This window comes from Pongo pygmaeus, chromosome 13, assembly GCF_028885625.2.
Source record: "Pongo pygmaeus isolate AG05252 chromosome 13, NHGRI_mPonPyg2-v2.0_pri, whole genome shotgun sequence".
NCBI lineage: Eukaryota > Metazoa > Chordata > Mammalia > Primates > Hominidae > Pongo > Pongo pygmaeus.
The window spans coordinates 82429650-82453679 of record NC_072386.2 but is presented as its reverse complement, the minus strand read 5'-3'; the positions used below and the strand labels follow the sequence as shown (position 1 = coordinate 82453679).

The following is a 24030-nucleotide window of genomic DNA, read 5'->3' as shown; positions in this document are numbered from 1 at the left end:
TTTTTATATGAAATGGTGTAGTATTTGCGTATAATCCATGCATATCTTTCTGTATACTTTACTCTCTAAATTACTCATAGTATGTAATACAGTGTAAATGCTATACAAATGGTTATACTGTATTGTTTAGGGAATAACAAAGAAAAAACTTTATGTGTTTGGTACAGATGAAACCATCATTTTTTTCCCAAATGTTGAAAATCTGAGGTTAGTTGAATCCACAGATGTGGAGCTCAAGGGATAAGAGGCCAAGGGCCTACTGTATTACACAAAAAATGTAACATTTAATAAGAGAAGCAAGTTGTGGAACTGTATGTTCTTGCTTATGTTGAGATGTTATGTATCTGTTTTAAGCCTTTGCCTAAAAATACTTTGCTAAATTCCTAACAATCTTTTCCTTTTATTAATACATAATATTTTACATCTTTATGGGATGCATATGAATACTTGTTACATGCATAGAATGTATAATGATCAAGTCAGGGTGCCTGGAGCATCCATCACCTGGAGTATTTTATCTTTTTGTTCTTGAGATGGAGTCTCGCTCTGTTGCTCAGGCTGGAGTGCGGTGGGGCAATCTTGGCTTGCTGAAACCTCTTGCCTCCTGGGTTCAAGCAATTCTCCGGCCTCAGCCTCCTGAGTAAGCTGGGATTACAGGTGTGCGCCACCATGCTGGGCTAATTTTTGTAATTTTAGTAGAGACAGGGTTTCACCATGTTGGCCATTCTGGTCTGGGTCCCCTGACCTCAGGTGATCGGCCTGCCTCGGCCTCCCAAAGTGCTGGGATTGCAGGTGTGAACTACTGCGCCTGGCTGAGTATTTATCATTTCTGTGTGCTGGTAACATTTCAAGACTTCTCTTTTAGCTACTTTGAAATATACGGTATATATTTGCTAACTATGGTGACCCTACTCTGCTATAGAACATTAGAACTTTCTAACTGTATGTTTGTACCCATTAACCAACTTCTCTTTCTCACCCTTCCCAGCCTCTGATACCTGTCATTGTATTTTCTATTTCCATGAGGTCAACTTTTTTTTTTTTTTTTTTTTTTTTTATAGCTCCCATGTATTTGTTAGAACATGTGTTATTTGTCTTTCTATGCCTGGCATGGCTTATTTCACTTAACATAATGACCTCCAGCTTCATCCATGTTGCTGCAAACATGATTTTATTCTTCTTTCTGGCTGAATAGCATTCCATTGTGTATATATGCCACGTTTTCTGTATCTCTCTGCTCATTGATGGATACTTAGGTTGATTCTATATCTTTGCTTTTGTAAATAGTGCTGTGGTAAACAGGTGAGTGTATGTATCCCTTTGATAATACTGATTTCTTTTCCTTTGGATAAATAGCCAGTAGTGGGATTGCTGAAGTATGTAGTAGTTCTATTTTTAGTGTTTTGAGAAATCTCCATACTGTTTTTCATAATGGCTTTATTAATTTCCATTCCCAGTGTATAAGAGTTCCCTTTTCTCCGCATCCTTGCAATCTTCTGTTGTTTGTGTTTTTATTAATAGTTATCCTAACTGTGGTAAGGTGCTATCTCATTGTAGTTTTGATTTGCATTTACCTGATGATTACTGATGTGAGCATTTTTTCATTTGGCCATTTGTATGTTTTTTGATGTCCTTTGCCCACTTTTTAGTGGGATTATTATTATTATTTTTTTAATTGTTGGTTATTTGAGCTCGTTGCATATTCTGGATTTTAGTCCTTTGTCATGAACGGTTTGCACACATCATTTCCCATTCAACAGGTTGCCTCTTCACTCTGTCATTTGTTTTCTTTGCTGTGCAGAAGCTTTTCAGCTTGTTCTGTTGGTTATTGAAAGAGATGTATTAATACTTTGATTTTGCATTTGTCAGTTTTTCCTTAGTTCCGATACTTTTTGCTTTATACATTATCTTATGAGGGTGTGTTCTTAGATGCATTGGTATTTAGAGTTATATATTAACCAGGTCTTTTAAAATCACTGTAGTCCCAGCAGTTTGGGAGGCTTGAGGCGGGAGGATCACTTGAGTCTAGAATTTGAGACCAGCCTGGGCAACATAGCAAGACCCCATCTCTACAGAAAATTAAAAAAAATTAGCTGTGCGTGGTGGTACACACCTGTAGTCCCAGCTACTTGGGAGGGTGATGTGGATGGATCACCTGAGCCTGAGAGGTGAAGGCTGCACTCAGGAGCCCTGATCGTACCGCTGCACTTAGCCTGGGTGACAGAGTAAGATCCTGTCTTCAAAGTGGGGGGAAAAAAAAGAAAACCACTATTAAGCGTTCTTTTTAAGGGGCGAGTAGTATTAGAGGTAAAGTTTATTTAGCTTGATATTAATGTTGCTGCAGTGTTTTCCTTTGGTTAGTATGTGTAGGGTATATCCTTTTTTACCCTTTAATTTCAGTCTTACTTATTTTTCAAGCATGTGTTGCTTAATGATGAGAATATGTTCTGAAAAATGCGTTGTTAGGTGAGCATTATAGAGCATACTTGCACAAAACTTAGATGGTGTAGCCTTTGACATGCTTAGGCTAAATGGTATAAGCCTATTTGCTCCTAGGCTGCAAACCTGTATAGTATGCGACTGAACTGAATACTGTAGACAGTTGGAACACAATAGTAAGTAATTATGTATGTAAACACAGAGAAAGTACAGTGAAAACCTGGTATAAAAGATACAGAAATGGTCCACCTGTATTAGGGCACTTACCGTGAATGGAGCTTGCAGGATTGGAAGTTGCTCTGGGTGTGAGTGGTGAGTGAATGTGAAGGCCTAGGACATTATTGTGCACTATTGTAGGCTGTGTATAAACACTGTACAGTTAGGCTACACTAAATTTATAGAAAAATTTTTCTTCAATAATAAATTAACCTTAGCTTACTCTCCCCTACCCCCCAATTCTTCAATCCAGTCTTCGCTGCTACAGTCAGACAGCGAAGACACTTTTTTCTTGCATCTATATTAGAAACCGTGTAGCTTTTTTACTTTATGAACTTCATAATTTTTAAATTTCTTGACTCTTATAGTACTTAGCTTAAAACACAAACACATTGTACAGATGTATAGAAATGCTTTCTTCCTCTGTGTTATTTTGTAAGCCTTTTCTATTTTAAAAATTTATTACTTTTGTTTTTACTTTTTAAACTTTTTGTTAAAAACTAAGAGACTTGGCCAGGCACGGTGGTTCATGCCTGTAATCCCAGCACTTTGAGAGGCTGAGGCAGGCAGATCACCTGAGGTCAGGAGTTCAAGACCATCCTGGCCAACATGGTGAAACCCTGTCTCTACTAAAAATACAAAAAGTAGCCGGGCGTAGTGGCAGGTGCCTGTAATCCCAGCTACTTGGGAGGCTGAGGCAGGAGAATCGCTTGAACCCAGGAGGCAGAGGTTGCAGTGAGTCAAGATCATGCGATTGCACTCCAGCCTGGGGGACAAGAGTGAGATTTCGTCTCAAAAAAAAAAAAAAAAAACCGAGATACTCAGGATCATCTGTATCACTATCTTCCACCTCGGCATCTTGTCCAGGTGAAAGGTCTTCAGGTGCAATAACACATATGGAGTTGTCATCTATGATAACAGTGCTTTCTTCTGGAGTACCTCCTGAAGGACCTGCCTGAGGCTGTTTTACAGTTAACTTTTCTTTTTAATAAGTATGAATACAGTCTAAAATAATGATTAAACATATAGTTAATAAATAAACCAGTAACATAGTTGTTTATTATCAAGTACAATGTATTGTACGTAATCGTGTGTACTATACTTTTTTTTGTTTGTTTTTTGAGACAGGGTCTCGCTCTCTCTCCCAGGCTGGAGTGCAGAGGCAGGATCTCGGCTCACTGCAACCTCCACCTCCCGAGTTCAAGCGATTCTCCTTCCTCAGCCTTCTGAGTAGCTGGGATTACAGGCGTGAGCCACTGTGCCCAGCCTGTACTATACTTTTATATGACTTTGGACACAGTAGTTTTGTTTGCAGTGCAGTGGGTTTGTTTACACCAGCATCACCACAAACACGGCTATGAAATCATTAGACAATAGGAATTTTTTGGCTCCATTATAATTTTTTTTGTTTGTTTTTGAGACAGGGTCTCGCTCTGGCCAAGGCCAGAGTGCAGTGGTGTGATCTTGGCTTACTGCAACCTCTGCCTGCTGGGTTCAAGTGATTCTCACACAATCTCCCTAGTAATTGTGACTACAGGCGCATGCCACCACGCCTGGCTGTGTGTGTGTGTAGAGATAGGGTTTTGCCACATTGCCTAGTCTGGTCTCCAACCCTTGGACTCAAGTGATCTGCCCACCTTTCACTGCAACTTCTGCTTCCTGGGTTCAAGTGATCATCACACAATCTCCCTAGTAATTGTGACTACAGGAGCGTGCCACCATGCCTGGCTTGTGTGTGTGTGTGTGTGTATGTGTAGGGATAGGGTTTTGCCGCTTGCCTAGTCTGGTCTCCAACCCTTGGACTCAAGTGATCTGCCCACCTTGGCCTCCCAGAGTGCTGGAGTTACAGGTGTGAGCCACTGTGCCTGGCTCTATTATAATATTATGGGACTACCATTGTATATGTGATCCATTATTGACTGAAACGTCTCTGTGTGGGGCATGACTGTGCTTAAGTTTTGAAAGATTTTCTTGCCAACAGTATATACTAGAATTTTTTTTTTTTTTTTTTTTTTGAGTTGGAGTTTCGCTGTGTCACCCAGGCTGGGTTGCAGTGGTGCAATCTCGGTTCACTGCAAGCTCCGCCTCCCGGGTTCACACCATTCTCCTGCCTCAGTCTCCCCAGTAGCTGGGACTACAGGCGCCCGCCACCATGCTCGGCTAATTTTTTTGTATTTTTAGTAGAGACAGGGTTTCACCGTGTTAGCCAGCATGGTCTCCATCTCCTGACCTTGTGATCCACCCGCCTTGGCCTCCCAAAGTGCTGGGATTACAGGCGTGAGCCACTGTGCCCAGCCAGTATATACTAGAATTTAAAAAAATCTTGTGTGTTTCTTATGATTAGAGCATCTGTCTATTGGCATTTGACAAAGTAACTGATATTTAGGTTCAATCTGTTAATCAGTACTTTCTCCTGTCAAACCTGTTTTTTTACCTTTTCCTGTCGTTTCTTGCCTTCTTTTAGATGCTTATTTTTTATGTTTGTTCTGCTCTTCTAACTTGGAAGTTACTTAAACGTGAATCTTTTACTATCAAAATCTAATATTATTTGATACTTTCCTCCTCTCCTGGATACTCTGTTTAGCTCATTTTTATTCACATTGTCATTATTGTGTTGTTTTAATTCTGTCTGTATTTTATCTTAAGACGGGATTAATTTGTATTTTCAATAGCCATTTAGATTTACCCACAAAATTTATCTTTTTCATTTCCTAACTAGATCCTCCATCTTGTAACATTTTATTCTGCCCGAAGAACACCCTTTATGCTTCCCACCTTTTGTGTAACGTAGTGAATTTCCTACGTTAGTCTAGACATGCCTCAAATTGATCTTCCTGTTTTTTTTTTTTTTTAAAAAAGATGGGAGTCTCACTCTGTTGCTTAGGCTTGAGTGCAGTGGCGTGATCTCGGCTCACTGCAACCTCTGTCTCCCAGTTCAAACCGTTCTCCTGCCTCAGCCTCCCGAATAGCTGGGACTGCAGGTGTGCACCACCACACTTGGCTAATTTTTTTGTTATTTTTAGTAGAGACAGGGTTTTGTTATATTGCCTAGGCTGGTCCTGAACTGCTGATCCCTAGTGATGCATCTGCTCGGCGTCCCAAAGTCCTGGAATTACAGGTGTGAGCCATCGGCTTCATCTTCCTTTTTGAAGGATACTACTGATGTGTACAGAATTCTAAGTTGTCAGTTTTCTTCTAAGGTGTTAAAATAAGCTATTGAATTGTGGTCAGGTGCAGTGGCTCACATCTGTAATCCCAGCACTTTGGGAGGCCAAGGCAAGAGGATTACTTGAGCTCAAGAGTTCGAGACCAGCCTGGGCAACATAGTGAGACCTCATCTCTAATTTTTTTTTTTAAATTAAAAAAAAAGCTATTGAATTGTATCTTCAGTTTTCATTTTTTTTTATAAGAAGTAAACTGTCAGTTTTAAAAATCACTCCTGTGACTGGAATCTCTCTCTCTCTTTTTTTTTTGAGACAGTCTTGCTCTGTCACCCAGGCTGGAGTGCAGTTGTACGATCTCGACTCACTGCAGCCTCCACCTCCCAGGCTCAAATGATCCTCCTACCTCAGCCTCTTGAGCAGCTGGGACCACAGGCCCGAGCCACCCCGTGCTTGGCTATTTTTTGTAGTTTTTGTACAGACAGGTAGGGTTTCGCCATGTTGCCCAGGCTGGTCTTGAACTCCTGGGCTCAAGGGATCTGCCTGCCTCAGTCTCTCAAAGTGCTGGGATTACAGGTGCAAGCCACCGTGCCCAGCCTCAAATCTCTTGGTACTCCAGGCTTTATGTTTTTTTTTCTGCCTTTGGTTTTCAACAGTTTTACTATGATGTGTTTGGTTATATATTTCTTTATTCATCTTGCTTGGAATTCTTAGGTTTTATTGAACCCATGATGGGATGTCTTTCATTAGTTTTGAAAAGTTGACAGGCATTATCTTTTCAACTATTTCTGCTATTCCTCCTTTATCCCTTCCCCCCACCTTCTGAGAGCCCATTTAAACACTTTAGACCTTCTCAGTCCCTTACCCTTGTCATGCGTCATCCTGGATATTTTTGTTTTGTTTTGGTTTGTTTTTCTTTTCTTTTTTTTTTTTTTTTTGAGATGGAGTGTCACTCTGTCACCCAGGCTGGAGTGCAGTGGTGCGATCTTGGCTAACTGCAACCTCCGCCTCCTGGGTTTAAGCAGTTCTCTGCCACAACCTCCCGAGTAGCTGGGACTACAGGGCCTACCGCCAGTCCTCGTTAGTTTTTGTATTTTTAGGAGAGACAGGGTTTCACCATGTTGGGCAGGCTGGTCTTGAACTCCTGACCTTGTGATCCACCCGCCTTGGCCTCCCAAAGGGCTGGGATTACAGGTGTTAGCCACCATGCGTGGCCCTTTTTTTTTTGAGACAGAGTTTCACTCTTTTTGCCTAGGCTGGAGTGCAATGGCACGATCTCGGCTCACTGCGACCTCCGCCTCCCGGGTTCAAGCGATTCTCCTGCCTCGGCCTCCCAAGTAGCTGGGATTACAGGCGCCTGCCACCATGCCTGGCTAATTTTTAGTAGAGACGGGGTTTCACCATGTTGGCCAGGGTGGTCTCGATCTCTTGACCTCATGATCAACCTGCCTCGGCCTCCCAAAGTGTTGGGATTACAGGTGTGAGCCACCGTGCCCGACCTGCTTTTTTTTTTCTTGTTTTTTTTCCTGCTGGTTTTTATTTATTTTGTCTCCTTGTTGGCTCTGCGTGTGTGTGTATACACACATGTGCACATCTAGTAGATCACATTATAAATATCGTTTGAATAATTTGGGGTCTAGGATGATATATCCAGAGAGGATTTATGCTTGTTTCTACCTCAGGCATGTTAGGGAATAGGCAGTCTGGGATCACCTTGGTTCAGTTTTAGGGATAAAGATGAGTTGAAATTGAGCTACATGACGGCCAGGTGCGGTGGCTCATTCCTGTAATCCCAGCACTTTGGGAGGCCGAGGCGGGCGGATCACGAGGTCAGGAGATCAAGAGTGTCCTGGCTAACATGGTGAAACCCCGTCTCTACTAAAAATACAAAAAAAAATTAGCTGGGCGTGGTGGCGGGCGCCTGTAGTCCCAGCTACTCGGGAGGCTGAGGCAGGAGAATGGTGTGAACCCAGGAAGTGAAGCTTGCAGTGAGCCGAGATTGCGCCACTGCACTCCAGCCTGGGCAACAGAGTGAGACTCTGTCTCAAAAAAAAAAAAAAGAAATTGAGCTACACGTCTTAGAGCCTGGCTGCTTCCCTTTTCCCTTGCTTCCTAAGTTCAGCAATTCAGGATTCCAACTCGAAGGGAGGTGAGTTTACCAGTCCCTCTGTAATCCCCTTTGGTATTTTCTGAATTTTAGTTCTTTTCTCCTAATCTTACCAAGCTGTCAAGTTCTCAGCTGGTCCTTAACTTGGCAATTGCTCTCAGGGACCAAAGTGGTTATAAATGTAGGGTTTTCCTCTCTAGATCCTGTCTCTCTGATACCTTACTATTTTTCAAGTTATTTGATGCTTTCATGCATGTATTTAGTGTGTGTGTGCAACTTTTTTTTTTTTAAAGATATTTATTCAGCGTCATGATCAGACTATTACCTTTAGTAATGAACAGCATGGGTGCAAAAAAAAAAATACATTAAAACCTTTTGTTGGAATGCTTTAAAGTTTTCATAGAACAGAAACTAAAATAACTTGTTATACAATTAGTCACAGATACAGTCCTCGAGTTTTTTGCCCATACACATGAGTATTTGTCTAAAACATGTCTTCTTCGTAGCATCTAGGCCCTGCCACCACTGTGCTTGGCTGAATTCACAAATCTATTTTAACCTGTAGCTTCCCTGTCACTTCTCTGGCTCTCCTCTTCTGCTAAGCTTTGTCACCTAATTAAAATCTTCTGCCACTGCCATAGCTACTGCTGCTACTGGAACCACCATAGTAGCCACCGTGGTTTCATGGTTTGGCATAGTATTGGCCTCCACAACCATAGGGGCCAGAGCTTCTGCCTCCAAAGTTTCCTCCCTTCATGGGTCCAAAATGAAGACTGATTGTTGTAATTGCCAAAATCATTGTAGCTTCCACCACCTCCAAAATTGCTTCCACCATTACTAAATCCATTATAGCCATCCCCACTGCCACCAAAGCCACCATGACCACTGAAGTTTCCTCCACTACCAGAGTTGTCATTCCCACCGAAACCACCTCCACGACTACCACGTTTCCAGAATCACTTAGCTTCTTTGGCTGGATGAAGCACTAGCCATCTCTTGCTTTGACAGGGCTTTCGTAACTTCACAGTTGTCGCCATTCACAGTATGATATTTCTGAATGACAGTCTTATCCGTGGAGTCGTGGTCGTCAGAGGTTACAAAGGCAAAGCCCCTTTTCTTGCCACTGCCTCGGTCAGTCATGATTTCAATCACTTCAGTTTTTCAGAACTGTTCAAAATAATCTCTTGGGTTATGTTCTTTAGTGTCTTCTTTAATGCCACCAACAAATATCTTTTTCACAGTTAAGTGGGCACCTGGTCTTTGAGAATCTTCTCTTGAGACAGCTCTCTTTGGTTCCACAACTCTTCCGTTCACCTTGTGTGGCCTTGCATTCATGGCTGCATCCTCCACCTCCACAGTGGCATATGTGACAAACCCAAAGCCCCTGGAGCACTTGGTGTTTGGATCTCTCATTATCACACAGTCCGTGAGCGTCCCGCATTGCTCAAAATGGCTCCTCAGGCTCTCATCGGTTGTTTCAAAGCTCAACCCTCCAATGAAGAGCTTCCTCAGCTGTTCGGGCTCTTTAGGAGACTTGTGACTTAGACATGATGGCATGGAGAAGAGAGACTTTAATGATGCTTCGGCGTCATCCATGGGCAGAAAGCTTTTTTTTTTGGAGACAGAATCTCACTTTGTCACCCAGGCTAGAGTGCAGTGACATGATCTTGGCTTACTGCAGCCTTGGCCTCCTGGGCTCAAGCTGTCCTTCTGTGTCAGCCTCCCTAGTAGCTGGGACTACAGGTATGCATCGGCTTGCCTGACTAATTTTTTAAATTTTTAGTAGAGATGAGATCACCCTATGTTGCTGAGGCTGGTCTTCAACGCCTGGGCTCAAGCAATCCTCCCTCCCTTGCGTTCCAAAGTGCTGGGATTACAGGCGTGAACCACTGTGCCTGGCCTATTTTCAACTTTTTCTCATGGTAGTTTTCAGTTATATACAGAAGTCAAGAAAATAGTTCAGAACAACCCCGTTTGAGGCCGGGGCGGTGGCTCACGCCTGTAATCAGCACTATGGGAGGCCGAGACGGGCGGATCACGAGGTCAGGAGATCGAGACCATCCTGGCTAGTACGATGAAACCTTGTCTCTACTAAAAATACAAAAAAAATAGCCAGGCCTGGTGGTGGGCGCCGGTAGTCCCAGCTACTCAGGAGGCTGAGTCAGGAGAATGGCGTGAACCCAGGAGGCGGAGCTTGCAGTGAGCTGAGATCATGCCACTGCACTCCAGCCTGGGCGACTGAGCGAGACTCCGTCTCAAAAAAAAAAAAACAAACGAAAAATAACCCGTTTGTTTCCTTAACACAATTCCAGTAGTCGTTGCTAGAGCTTCCTTGCTTCTCGTATGACAAGATATTCCAAGCTCCTCTAATATCCTTCTCCTCATCTGGAATTGGTTATTTCTCTAAGAAACTCTGGTTTCTGATAGTTCTTACTAGGGATATCCTTGTAAATTTTACTTTAATTTTGTAGCTGTTGGGAGGATTGTTTAAATTACCAGTCCATTGTTACCAAGAGTTGGCCATTTATATTGATCCTTGTGGGTGGCCTTCAGAAACCCATCAAAGACCCAGAGAGACTGCTTGTTGTCCATAGTTTTGGGCAGAGGGGGTTGTGCCATGGACCGTTTGCCAGTTTTATGAAACCTATGGATGCCTTTTCAGAATCTTCTGAACACAGTGAATGAAATACACAGGATCACAACAGAAACCAATTATATTTAAGTTATACAAATATTACTACCCTGTGAAACAGAAGACTATGATGTCTTTCTTTGTCAGTAATTTTTTTTTTTTTTTTTTAGACAGTCTCACTCTGTCACCCAGGCTGGAGTGCAAATGGCACGGTCTCAGCTCACTGCAACTTCCACCTCCCGGGTTCAAGCAATTCTCCCACTTCAGCCTCCCTAGTAGCTGGGACTACAGGTGCATGCCACCACACCCGGGTAATTTTTGTATTTTTAGTAGAGACGGGGTTTCACTATGTTGGCCAGGCTGGTCTCGAACTCCTAACCTCGTGATCCGCCCGCCTTGGCCTCCCAAAGTGCTGGGATTACAGGCGTGAGCCACCGTGCCCGGCCTCTTTGTAGGTAATTTAAGTGACAAGACAATATTGTTGGTATATAGATAATTCAGATTTTGTTTTTTAAGATATTAAAATTAAGTTTTTTTTTTTTTGAGATAGAGTTTTGCTCTGTTGCTCAGGCTAGAGTGCAGTGGTGCGATCTTGGCTCACTGCAGCCTCTGCCTCCCAGGTTCGAGCGATTCTCCTGCCTCAGCCTCCTGAGTAGCTGGCACTACAGGTGCGTGCCACCACATCTGGCTAATTTTTGTAGAGATGGGATTTCACCATGTTGGCCAGGCTGGTCTCAAACTCCTAACATCAGGTGATCTGTCTGCCTTGGCCTCCTAAAGTGTTGGGATTACAGGTGTGAGCCACTTGCCTGGCCAAGGTGGTTTTTTTTTGTTTTGTTTTGTTTTTTAAAAGGCAGTCTCCCTGTATCGCCCAGGCTGGAGTGCAGTGGTGTGATTTTGGCTTACTGCAACCTCAGCCTCCCAGGTTCAAGCGATTCTTCTACCTCAGCCTCCTGAGTAGCTGGGACTACAGGTGCGCACCACCACACCTGGCTGATTTTTTTAGTAGAGACAGGGTTTCACCATTTTGGCCAGGCTGGTCTCAAACTCCTGACCTCAAGCAATCCACCTGCCTTTGCCTCCTAAAGTGTTGGCCTCCCAAGGCCTCACACTCCACAGGTGTAAGCCACTGTGCCGGGCCAAAATTAAGGTTTTGATGTTTAATACAAATCAGTTGTGGGGTGGTCTTTGGCTTACCTCCTTTTATATATTCATCAACAAATAATTGTTGATGGGGAATTTTAGTGAGCATTGTAGATGTATGATTGCGATACAGTTCGACTTAGATCAAAGTTAATAGGTTTCCACAAGACTGCCCTCACTTTGGATACCAGCTGCAAACTTCAGGGGCTCCCATGTTACTTTTATTTCTGACCAAGTACAAATGTGGAGGTTTCCATCACACTCAAGTTTGATAATTCAGTTAGGATGACTCACAAAACTCAAGAAAGTCCAGTATAGTTTATTATAGCAAAAAAAAAAAAAAAAAAAAACAAACAAAAAAAACAAACAAAAAAAAAAAAAAAAACAAAATAGGACCAACCATAAGAAGTGACATATAGGGCAGTGTCTGGGAAGGTCTCAGATACGAAGTGTTCATGCCCTCCTATGGAGACAGGGTGGATCATCTTGGTGTCTTCATGTGTGACTACACGCACAGAGTATTAACCAGGAAAGCTCATGAGCCTCTGTGTCCAGAGTTTTTATTGGTGCTTAATTACATCAGCATGATCCATTGAATCATTGGCCTTGGAGCTTGAACTCAATTTCTAGCTCCCTTCTCTGAACTTTGGGCTTCTGTCCTGGGGCTCAGAGCCCCAACCTTCTAATGCCCATGGTTGGTCTCTCTGGTTTGGCCAGCCCCCCACCCCCACATCCTGAGATCTTGTTAGCATAAACTAGGTGCTCACCATGAATCACGGAGATGCCCTGTCCCTCTCAGGACATTTCAGGGATTTAAAGGGCACCAACTGGAGCTGGGACAAAGGCCATCCAATCTGTTTGTTATACCATAGTCAGCAATTCTGTTTTCAGTTTGATGCCTAAGGACCAGGCCTAGTGATATCACGTGGCTGACCTGAGCTGTGCCTGAGCGCCTGCATGAGAAGACTATGTGCTCTGTCCTGGTGGCAAATCTAGTCAAGTGTCAGTTGATGAGTTTAAGTGGTATTTTGGGCTACAACAAATGCAATGGGATGGAAATATATGTGATTTCTATTGTTGAGAAGTTGGAAGCACTACTACTAATACTGTGGTTTGTTGCATGCATTCATGATAGAAGGAAGTGCTGTACTTCAGGTAGAGGTTAGGAAAGATGAAGAAAAAATATTTTCTCCTGTCCAAATCCATGATCCTTATAAATTTTGATCACGTATTACACTTGTATTAAAACTTGGTGTTTAGATATTTAGTGGTTTAGGGTGTTTAATAATTTTTTTTGTTTGTTTGCTTTTTAAGATGGAGTCTCGCTGTGTCACCCATGGTGGAGTGCAGTGGCATGATCTCGGCTCACTGCAACCTCCACCTCCTGGGTTCAAGCAGTTTTCCTGCCTTAGCCTCCCGAGTAGCTGAGACTAAAGGTGCATGCTACCACGCCTGGCTAATTTTTTGTATTTTTAGTAGAGATGGGGTTTCACCGTGTTAGCCAGGATGGTCTCAATCTCTTGACCTTGTGATCCGCCCGCCTCAGCCTCCCAAAGCGCTGGGATTACAGGCGTGAGCCACTGCGCCTGGCCTAATAATTTTTATATTGATAAGAGAATTTGGGCTCTGAAGGCCTTCAGATATCTACTTGGTATATATGATAGCTGCTTTGCCAGGATCCTTAAGTAGCTGAACATTGTGTAATTAGCAATACTTATAAGGATTGAGCCCTTTATTTTAGTCTTTGAAGTTTTAGCTAAAGGCAGAACCTACACCAGAGGCCCCTAGAACATTGTCCTTAAGTTCCATCTATTGTAATATTTATTTTTTGAGAAAAGTCTTCCTCTGTCACCCAGTACAGTGACGCCGTCCTGGCTCACTGCAACCTCTGTTTCCCAGGCTTAAGTGATCCTCCCACCCCAGCCTCCCAGTTAGCTGGGACTACAGGCATGCACCACCACACTTGGCTAATTTTTATTTTTATTTTTTTATAGCAGTGAGGTCTTAACTGTGTAGCCCAGGCTGGTCTGGAACTCCTGGACTCAAGTGATCTTCCCACCTTGGTCTTCCAAAGTGTTGAGATTACAGGTGTGAGCCCCACCCTGCTCATTGTAACATTTTAAATAAGAATATCTAATAATTTTTTTTTTGAGATGGAGTCTAGCTCTGTCGCTCAGGCTGGAGTGCAGTGGTGCAACCTCGGCTCACTGAAAGCTCTGCCTCCTGGGTTCATGCCAGTCTCCTGCCTCAGCCTCCTGAGTACCTGGGACTACAGGCGCCCGCCACCATGCCTGGCTAATTTTTTTTTTTTGTATTTTTAGTAGAGATCGGGTTTCACTGTGTTAGCCAGGATGGTCTCGATCTCCTGACCTCGTGATCCGCCCGCCTTGGCCTTCCAAAGTGCTGCGATTATAGGCACGAGCCACTGTGCCCGGCCCAAGAATGTCTAATAAATTCTTGTAGTTACCTAGGAAGGTTTTGAGTTGTACTCTGAGTGTTTTTTCTTTCCAGAACTATAAAACCTAAAACCATTGACCCTAAATTTTTGTTGTGAAACATTTCTAACATAGAAAAGTTGAAACAGGCAGTTAATATCTGTACTCAACATCTACATTCAGGAATTGCAGATATTTTGCTGTCTTTTCCTCTTTTTTGTTTTTAAATTTCTTTTCTGCTAAACCATCCTTTCTTACTCTATTTTCGTTTTATTTATTTTTAGAGATGGGGGTCTCATTCTGTCACCTAGGCTGGAGTGCAGTGTGACTTGATCATAGCTCTCTGCAGCATCAAATTCTTGGGCTCATGGGATCCTCCCACCTCAGCCCCCTGAACTGGAACTACAGATGTATACCACCACATCTGGCATTTCTCTACTTTTAATAATAATGTCTTAGTTACAAACTTAACTGGTAAACTCTTGTGATGCTGCTGCTAGTTCTATACTTAGTTACTCCTTTCCCCTGCTGTTTTTTTCCTAAACTTTTTAAATGAAATTTTCTTTTTCTTTATTTTTTGAGATGGAGTTTCGCTGTTGTTACCTAGGCTGGAGTGCAGTAGCGTGATCTCGGCTCACTGCAACCTCCGCCTCCTGAGTTCAAGCGATTCTCCTGCCTCAGCCTCCCGAGTATCTGGGATTATAGGCATGCGCCACCACGCTTAGCTAATTTTGTATTTTTAATAGAGACGGGGTTTTTCCATGTTGGTCAGGCTAGTCTCGAACTCCCAACTTCAGGTGATCTGCCCGCCTCGGCCTCCCAAAGTGCTGAGATTATAGTTGTGAGCCACCGCGCCCAGCCTTAAATGAAATTTTCTACACATAGAAAAGTTGAAACTATAGCAGAGTGACCCAGCCTGTCTACCTGATATCAAGATTTTAATTTGCTTACATTTTGCTCTACTGTTTTTTATTATTGAACCATTTGAAAGTTGCATTAAATTGCAGACATCATGACACTTACTTAAAGTAAGGTTGTTATTCTTTGTAAGTACATGCCATATTTAAGAAAGCTAATTAGCCCTTCATATCTAATATCTATGCTCTGTATTTAGATTTTAGCTATATGTTTTTTTCGTATGTCTGTGATAATTTATGTAATCCCCACTATGTTATAAAGGAAAAACACATTCTTATTCTTTATGCTCATACTCAGCACAACACTTCTGTGATCAAATGTGTGTGAGTTTTCCCTACATTATCTGTGTCTCATTTTCTCTGATGACTCCAGTTGGTTGTCCTACAGTTTAACTTCTCAGAGTATCCACCTGGAAATAGCATCACATCCCACAAGACTGCCCCCACTTCTCATGCCAATTGCAAGTCCAGGTTATTTATTTTATTTATTTACTTATTTATTTTTTGTGAGATGGAGTTCTCACTCTGCCGCCCAGGCTGGAATGTAGTGGTGTGATCTCGGCCCACTGCAACCTCCGCCTCCCGGGTTCAAGCGATTTTCCTTTCTCAGCCTCCCCTGTAGCTGGGACTACAGGCACGTGCCACCATGCCCAGCTAATTTTTGTATTTTTAGTAGAGACGGGGTTTCACCATGTTGGCCAGGCTAGGCTCGAACTCCTGACCTCAAGTGATGCGCTGGCTTTGGCCTGCAAAGTGCTGGGATTACAGACATGAGCCACCACACCCCAGCCAAGTCCAGGTTATGTTACGTGCTTCTGACACACTAGCTATAAATTGGAGGCTCCTGTGATTCGTCTTTCAGGTTTCATAATTTGCTAGAATCACTCAGAGAACTCAGGGAAACAGTGTATTGGCTAGATTACCATTTTATAATAAAGAATACAACTCAGGAACAGCCAGATGGAAGAGAGATGCATAAGGCAAAGGAGGAGTGTGGAACTTCCCTGCCTACTCTGGGCTCATCACCCTCGCAGTACTTCCATGCGTTCACTAACCTTAAGTTTCTCTGCAGCTGTCCTTTTGGGTTTTTCTGTAAGCCGGCATAATTGATTATGTCATTGCCCACTGGTGATCAGCTTAGCTTTTAGCCGTCTCCTCTACCCGCCTCCCTTCCCAGGGTAGGGCTGAAAGTTCCAACCCTCTAACCACTGGTGGGTTCCCCTGGCAGTCAAACCACTTCCTGAGGCTGTCCAGAAGCCATTAGACATCATTCATCTCATTAGCATAAAAAAGACACTGGTATTCCTAGAGTTTTAGGAATTTGGGGGCTAGGAAATGGAAGAACAAAGTATATATTTCTTCACATGTTTAACCTTGTGTGACAACAATTTTTTTTCTTTTTTGTTTAGATCTTGTTGCATACCAAGGCAACAGTTTTAAGACAACTTGTTGACAGCCCAAGCTTCAGTTTACACTTGACGTGTTTCACTATTAGTGCTCCTGTATACTTTTAGTGGTCCTGGTGTTAAGATTTGGGAACTTAGTATTTTTGCTTAAACAGTTTTAGGAGTCAATTTTCTTTTTATAAATAGCACTGTTGAGTGATAGCAGCAGGAAACAAATACTTTGATATGACTCTATTTCCTGAGAATTACTGCTTTTATATCTGAAATGTTGAAATATTCATGTTTTAGCCTTTTTGGAGACAATACTTTGTCATTGATTTCGTGATACCCTATTCCTTTATTGAAGCAATCTATGTGTTTATTTTTAAATAGGAAGTTTATCTCGACAATGCTAGTTGCAGTCTGTGTGACCTTGACCAAGTTATTTTAATGTCTGTGCTGCAGTTTTTCAATTTCCAAGATGGAATAGTTATAGTGCATATCTTCCTCATGGTTGTGAGGAGTGCATGACACATAGCAAGTGCTCAGTGAACGGTCATTTTTCTGGTAAGTAGTTGGAGAATTTTTTGATCTCCTTTGAGATTACAATAGAATGAGAATATTGAGTTTCAGAATTTAAGTTCATGACACATTTTTAAGATTAGTAAAATTGCAAGCCTGGATACTGTTAGATGTGAATTCTGAATTTCTCTTCAAAGAATCAATATGTCAGTATGTTCAATTCTTTGCCTTCTACTTTTAAAATTAACTTCCTCTTAAAGCAGCCTTTCCTACCCTCATTCCGATTACCTGCTCTACCCTGGCTCATTCTGGTTACCTGCTCCACCCTGACTCATTCTCCACCCTGACTCATTCTCATTTCCTGTTCTGTCATAACCATTTTTCCCGACAAACCACTCACCCCGTCACTCTCTTTAAATTAGCCAATTGGAAATAGTTTAGTCTGTGCAGTCTAACCCTAGCCAGTAGGGAAACAACACAGCAGCAGGGGCCACATGCGTCAGGAATAAGAACCCCTTACTCTCCCTTGTGCAGGTAGTGTGCTCACCATTGCTCCATCTGTGAGGGTGCACCCTTCTATAGAAGTAAATTGCCTTGCTGAGAAGAAAAAAAAATTTTATATTCGAGTGCTATTTATTTTGCGGCACTGAAACTTTATAAGAATACTTAACTATATTTAATAAAGATGGACTTAGCAAAGGAAAATCCAGCATCTTTTTTTCTCTTAATTTCTTATGAAAAATTTGAACTGAAGTAAAAGTTCAAAGAATAACAGTGAACACTAATATTCTCTTCACCTACGTTAAAAAATATTTTGCCATGTTCATGTTGAATAGAAATTGTAGGTGGTGCCATTGTTTTGAGCTAATCTTCTGCACTGGGCCACAATAGACCAGACTAAAATCTAAATCGAGCCACTCATGCTGAGGTTCCAGACTACCAAACTGAGGTGTTATTGGACCTTTCCAGAAATCAGGAGAGAGGAATAGCCTTAATTTCTCAAACCAGGCAGTTCCAGTTGGCATGATAATGCAGTTCCCAATCAGTGATTTCTCTGTTGTCCTGTTTTTTCATTCCTTCCTTACAAGGAAAGTAACTTTGAAATGACTAATCTGCTTTTTGTTCTGCCATCCTGAAATAATCAAAAGGACCACAGTCAAGTTTAAAAGAGTTTTATTCAGGCCAGGCACGGTGGCTCATGCCTGTAATCCCAGCACTTTGGGAGGCCGAGGCAGGTGGATCACCTGAGGTTGGGAGTTCGAGACCAGCCTGACCAACATGGAGAAACCTTGTCTCTACTAAAATTACAAAATTATCTGGATGTGGTGGCGCATGCCTGTAATCCTAGCTCCTCGGAAGGCTGAGGCAGGAGAATAGCTTGAACCTGGGAGGCGGAGGTTGCAGTGAGCTGAGATCGCGCCATTGCACTTCCAGCCTGAGCAACAGAGCGAGACTCCGTCTCAACAAAACAAAACAGAAACAAAAACAAAAGAGTTTTACTCAAGTGCAAAACTGAGAGTAGCCAACTGGGTAGCACAGAATCCAGAGGAATGGAGCCAGCCAGTCCTCTGAAGCTGAAAAGTTTAAGGTCTTGGTTATGTAGGCAGAAAACAAATTTAACAGGATTGCCACATTTTCCATACAAGGTTGGTTTATGAGTTATAGCAGTTTGATTAGTTACAGTTCTTTTCCTTTTCCAATTTAAAAGAGTTTATTTAACATTCCATCTTAGTGTGGTAGTCTTGAGGTCTTTGTGTAAAAGAAGGAAGTTAATCTACAATGAAGATTAAGTTTAGAGGGATGGGGGTCTCCTCTGGAGCCCTTTAGTCTTTTCCAACATTTTACAAAACAGTGTAGGTAAAGAGGCTAATTCATTATCAGAGGACTGAAGCTGCCTGTCATGTGACTCAGGTCCCATTATCACATTTAAGGCTGAAAATAATTTTAAAACTTCCAGCAGATTTGATTTTGAATTATTTTCACAGTTCTTTGTTTCTGCTTTCTTCAGGCCTGTTCTGTCTGTACATGTAGCCTCTGCTCTGCTCATTGGAATGCTCATTCTAGTTTATGGAACAAAGCATTGCTTGATTCTAGAATCGTAAATAAAGCTGTTTAAGATCCTTAAACCACATTATTGTAATTTTGTCTTTTGATATTTATGTTAACCCTCATGTATGTATTGTTTTCTTCCCCTGAATTATTTGAAGTTAACTTACAGAAATTGTGAGTCTACCTCTTCAAGCATTTCAGCATGTTTCCAAAGAATATATTCTCAGGCATAACCACAATGTCTTTGTTGTGCTTTTAAAATTTAATGATAATCTTACAATATCTAATATTTAGTCTGCATTTAAATTTCCCCAGTTGTCTTAAATGTGTGTGTGTGTGTGTGTGTGTGTGTGTGTGTGTGTTTTCTCTTTTGATACAGGGTCTCACTCAGTTGCCCAAGCCGAAGTGCAGTGGCTCGATCATGGCTCACTGCAGCGGCTCGATCATGGCTCACTGCAGTGGCTCGATCATGGCTCACTGCAGCCTTGACCTCCTGGTCTCATGTGATCCTCCTACCTCAGCCTCCTGAGTAGCTGGTAGCTGGTACTACAGATGTGCACCACCACACACAGCTATCCTTACTGTGTTGATCACTTGAACTCCCGGGCTCAAGTGATCCACTCCTCAGCCTTCCAAAGGATTAGGATTACAGGCGTGAGCCATTGTGCCTGGCCTTAAGTGTCCTTTGTAGCTTTCGCCAGCCCCCTCCCCCCGCCGCCAACAAACCGTGTGTTTAGGGTTTATTCATTGTGTCTTATTGTTGAGTCTTTAGTCTCTTTTAGTCTAGAGCAGTATGTGTACCATTTTTCTTTTTTGACACTGACTTTTTGAAGAGTATGGCCCACTTTTCATGTACAAAGTCCACCCTTTCTAATTTGTCTGTTTCCTCATGGTGTTGGCTAAGTTGCTTCTGTATCACCTGTATTTCTGTAAACTAGAAATTCGATCTAAAAGCTTGACTAGATTTTTTAAAAATATATTTTATATTGCCACATTTCACCTGGAGGTACAACATTTTTGACAAGAGTATTTTATAAGTGATGTAGTCTGCTTTGCGTCATATCACATTAAGAAGTGGATAAAGCGAGGTTGATTCCTTTTTAATGGTGCCAAATTGTTTTATCTTTCAATTCCGTTGTAGTGAAAGGTCAAGATTGCTCCATTGTAAAGCAACAACATTTTCCCCTTTATAATTAACGAGTAACCTGTGGAGTTACTTGTTTTGATACCATACACTTACTGTTCTCTGGCAACCTTTCTCTTGATAGTTTTAGCAACTATTGATGGGTCTCTCTGAATGCAGGACCTTCTTCTTAATGGCCTTATAATTAAGCTCCATTTGACAATATTTTCCGTAACACTTGAAGGTTCTGCTAACCTAGAAATAATGCTAACTCTGAATCTAAAATTTTTTTGTTTCCTTCAGTTTTTTCCTTCAGTTTTCATTTACAAAGTTAATCACTTAGTAGAATAACTTAAGGAAAAGATGGTATATCTTTAAAAAAACCTGAGCAAATTAAGTTTAGCCTTTTCCAGTCAAAGGAGAGTGGGATTTGTTTTAGAAAAGCTCTAGTTCATCTGAATTTTGAAAGCCTTACGTGGCAGCTGTTAAAACCAGGGTTTCATTAGTTAGCACTCATTAGTGTTTTCCTTTTGATCTGTCTCTGCATTTCTTTCTGGTCTTAACAGGAGTTAGGATAAGATTAGATGGTTGAACTATTACTTGCAACTCAAAAAAGAGAAAGGACTCTAAAATTTCATTTTTTTTTTTAGATTACATCTCAACATGAGGGAAGGACTCTTTTTTCTTTTTTTTTTTTTTTGAAACGAAGTCTTGCTCTTGTCACCCAGGCTGGAGTGCAGCGGCACTATCTCAGCTTACTGCAACCTCCTCCTCCCGGGTTCAGGCGATTCTCCTGCCTCAGCTTCCCTAGTAGCTGGGATTACAGGTGCCCACCACCATGCCCGGCTAATTTTTGTATTTTTAGAGGAGACCGAGTTTCACTATGTTGGCCAGGCTGGTCTTGAACTCCTGACCTCAGGTGATCGTCCACCTCGGCCTCCCAAAATGCTGGGATTACATGCGTGAGCCACCACACCCAGCTGAGGGAAGGACTCTTATCTGGAGTTTTGCATTCTGATATTATTCAAATAGCCACCATGTATCCTTTCCCCACTGCAACTCTTCCTTCTACTCCTGTCTTAAATTTTTAGTTTATTAACAAGTTCAACTTGAAATTTTAATGAAGTGGAAAACAGCAGAAAATATTGCTAAGATAAGCTTAAATCTGATAGGAGAGTATGTACTTCAGAATATCAGTAAGTTAAAATTTTCATTTGATTGAATTTGTTAGGATAAATTGATTTTATGTAGTTTTAAAATTTCTTTAATCTGGCTGGGTGCAGTGGGTCAAGCAAAATTTTTTTTCTTGATCTTTGAAGTCGTTCTCTAAAGAGCACAGAAAGGGAGTGGAGTCATGGGATGTTTTTTAAAATTGGGAAATACTACATTATGGTCTGTGGGTTTTTTTTTTTTTTTTTTTTTTTTTTTTGTGTGACAGTCTTGCTCTGTCACCCAGGCTGTAGTGCAGTGGTGCGATCTCGGCTCACTCTAACCTCTGCCTCCCGAGTTCAAGCAGTTCTCCTACCTCAGCCTCATAAGTAGCTGGGATTACAGGTATGCACCACCACACCTGGCTAATTTTTGTATTTTTAGTAGAGACCGGGTCTCGAACTCCTGGCCTCAGGTGATCTGCCCACCTCGGTCCCCCAAAGTGCTGGGATTACAGGTGTGAACCACTGTGCCTGGCCTTTACATCGTGTGTTGTATGCTGATGGGACTATGCTAGTGGTAAATGTACACAGAGAAAAAGGATGGGATTGATTAGGCAAGTGATAGGGTTGAATGTGGCTCAGAGATAGTGCATCTTTTATTATGGAGACAAAGGGTACTGATCAGTTAGTCAATTTGGTAGTGAAGTGATGAGTAGTTGAGTAGTTGTCTTTGCTTCTGTTTTCCTAGCCAATAGCAAACCTATTTGCTGAGGCTGTGGGTAGTATTGTTGAATGCACACTTGAGATACGAGATTACAAATTTGAAGTGAAATTTTTGTATGTTTTTCATTCATGTTTAACCACTTTATGTTGTAAGCACTCTAGGAAGGGATTTGGGTTAGGGTTTTGCCATACAACAGTGACAAGAGAAGGGAAGAAAATTGAGAAAAGCAATGGAATAATAATCATCATGATGTGATTGACCATCCATGAAAATCTAAGCAGAATAATGAGGGAAGTTAGTCCCTGAGGGAGATAATGCGATATTGGAAAAACAGTAAAGCTGTACATTGGTACTGGTTGCATCAAAGAATTGTTGGAATGGGAGTGTCAGTGTAAGAAAACTAGAATGATCAGAGATGGTTTTGAGTATGAGATACTTGAAATAAAGGTTTTGGGATTATTGCAGTTATTGTTGATAAAAAGGTCTATGTTGGGACTGTGAGAATAGATGAAGTGTAGGGTAAGTGGTTTGAAGGGAGGGTGTCTTAAGAGCCAGGCGGAAGGTTGAATGGATCATATGTGTGGATGTTGAGGATGTCAAGAACGTTGATGGGATCATGGAGGAAAAGAAGTAAAGCCGATACCATAATCTTCAACAAATGTGTGCAGATGACTGAAGATTCACAGGTAGAAAAGTAACAAAAAGGGATAGCTGTTATGACTAGTGTTATGGCATGTGCTTCTAGGGTGAGGATTGGGGTAGGAGAGATTGTGTCAGGGTGTGCGGTGAGAAATACAAACAACCATCTTTTGGGGGAGCTATTGGTGGTAGGGTCATGTGGTCAAAGTGGTGAAAGTAGACTGCACTTTGCTGAAGAACGACTTTACCTTCTGGAGAGGTTTGGGCAAGCTGGGGGAAGAGAGTAATAGGGGCGCATTCGATAGGTCTGAGTGGGAAGAGAGTTTAATGAGGGAAAAGAGGGATATGAGATTTGATGTGGCAGCTGGATAGGCTGTCAGGGAAAGGTGAGTAAGCAACCAGTTGTCCTGATAGCCTTCATCTTAGGCCTAGTCTCTCTAGATCATTGAGTGGTGAGACAGACCTGCTATATCTCTAGGAACTAAATTTGGTTTAAAACATACACTGCTTCTGGCAGGGCGCAGTGGCTCACGTCTGTAATCCCAGCACTTTGGGAGGCCGAGGCGGGTGAATCACGAGGTCAGGAGATTGAGACCATCCTGACCAACATGGTGAAACCCCATCTCTACTAAAAATACAAAAATTAGCTGGGCATGGTGGTGCACGCCTGTAGTTCCAGCTACTCCGGAGGCTGAGGCAGAATTGCTTGAACCCGGGAGGCGGAGGTTACAGTGAGCCAAGATTGCGCCACTGCATTCCAGTCTGGTGACACAGCGAGACTCCATCTCAAAAAAAAAAAAAAAAAGAAAAAAAAAAAGATACACTGCTTCCATAAAATGACTTTGGCATTTGCATGGGTGAGGAACTTCTTTGAGGCTCCGCTGAAATTTCTCGACCTTTTTCTTTAGTTTCTGGAAGCTTGTGAGCAGAAAGGGAAATGCAGAGACGTGTTTGGCTATAATTCTTTCTCTTGCCCAAGACCCTGGCCTACTGATCTTCAGCCTCGCTTTTACTCTGTCTTGAACATGATTTCCTGTGCTGCCCCCATGCTGTCCTTCCACTCTGCCTCCCCAGTGACCTCACACCCCTGTCTCCCACCCCCATACTCTGGTTCTTTGTGTCCCATTAGAGAGATGGGCCGTGCTGTCTAAATCTTCTGTGAAATCCCAGCGTCCACCCTTTTCTGTTTTCTAGCAGCAGGGTGCTTTAGGATAATAATGGGGATGCCAGACAGCAGCTGTATTGTGTTCCAGTTGATCTTGGAAGAGCTTCACTTTTGGGTCTTGCACATGTCCCAGGCTTCTTTTTTTAAAGAGTCTATCACCTCTTTTTCTCCTTTCTACTTTGTCATGTCCTAAGAACCCAGGTCTTAGGAAATAAAGTTAAT

The 24030-nt window shown here is 42.2% G+C and overlaps 1 protein-coding gene and 1 pseudogene across 14 annotated transcripts in view; one reads left to right on the top strand and one right to left on the bottom strand.

Annotated features, from left to right (window-relative positions):
- Positions 1–24030, top strand: part of SPIN1 (spindlin 1) — an 89025-nt gene that overhangs the window by 14062 nt on the left and 50933 nt on the right. For 4 of the 14 annotated variants that reach the window (XM_063649674.1, XM_054500780.2, XM_063649677.1 and 1 more), the window contains exon 2: positions 16829–17002. The exons of 9 other annotated variants lie outside the window; for them this stretch is intronic. The gene's annotated coding sequence lies outside the window, so the exon portion shown is untranslated. Of the gene's footprint in view, positions 1–9555; positions 9667–13012; positions 13135–16828; positions 17003–24030 lie in introns of those variants that run through there. One more of the 14 variants, XM_063649675.1, reaches the window with a different exon arrangement.
- Positions 8574–9519, bottom strand: LOC129043511 (heterogeneous nuclear ribonucleoprotein A1-like; annotated as a pseudogene).